Raw genomic sequence first — 1,156 nt, forward strand, 5'->3', positions numbered from 1 at the left:
GTTCTTCTTGATTCAGTCTAGGAAGGTTGTATTTTTCTAAGTACTGGTCCATTTCTTCTAGGTTATTAAATTTGGTGTTATATACTTTTTCATAGTATTCTTGTATGATCCTTTGTATTTCTGCAGTGTCTATTGTAATTTACCCTCTTTCATCTCTGATTTTGTTTATTTGTGTTCTTTCTCTTTTTCCTTTAGTGAGTCTAGCTAGGGGTTTGTCAATTTTATTAACCTTCTTAAAGAACCAACTCTTTTTGCATTTATTTTTTTCTATTGTTTTTGTTTTGTTTTGTTTTCAATTTCATTTTATTTCTGCTCTAATTTTGATGTTTTCTTTCCTTCTGCTGACTTTAGGCTTCATTTGTTCTTCCTTTTCTATTTTTTTAAGATGAAGCGTTAGGTTGTTTATTTGGGCTTGTTCTTGTTTTTGGAGGTAGGCCTGTGATGATATGAACTTTCCTCTTATAACCGCTTTTGCCATGTCCCAAAAGTTTTGATATGTTGTACTATCATTATCATTCGTTTCTACGTATGTCTTGATCTATCTTTTTATTTCTTCTCTGACCCAGTTATTTTTCAGTAGTATGTTTAATCTCCATGTACTTGTGATTCTACTTTCTTTTTACAGTTGATCTCTAGCTTCAAAGCATTATGATCAGAGAATATGGTTTGTACGATTTCAACCCTCTTATATTTGTTGAGGCTATCTCTGTGTCCCAGTATGTGGTCGATCCTTGAGAATGTTCCATGTGCACTAGAGAAGAATGTATAAGTAGCTGTTTTGGGAAGAAAGGCTCTGTAAATATCAATCATTTCCAGTTGGTCTGATGTATCATTTAAGGATGTTATTTCCTTATTGATTTTCTGTTTGGATGATTTGTCCATATCTGACAGTGGGGATTTAGGTTTCCTAGTATGATAGTGTTTTGGTCTATTTTTCTCTTTAGTTCTATTAGTAATTGCTTTATATATTTCAGGGCTCCTTGGTTGGGAGCATAGATATTAATACGTGTTATATCTTCTTGGTGCATGATTCCTTTTATCATTATGTAGTGTCCCTCAGTATCTTTCTTTATCTTTTTTATTTTGAAGTCTGTTTCGCCTGATATTAGTACCACTACTCTTGCTTTTCTCTGAATGCCATTGCTTGAAATATCAT

The sequence above is a fragment of the Pteropus vampyrus genome, unplaced genomic scaffold (genome assembly GCF_000151845.1).
Source record: "Pteropus vampyrus isolate Shadow unplaced genomic scaffold, Pvam_2.0 Scaffold216, whole genome shotgun sequence".
Lineage (NCBI taxonomy): Eukaryota > Metazoa > Chordata > Mammalia > Chiroptera > Pteropodidae > Pteropus > Pteropus vampyrus.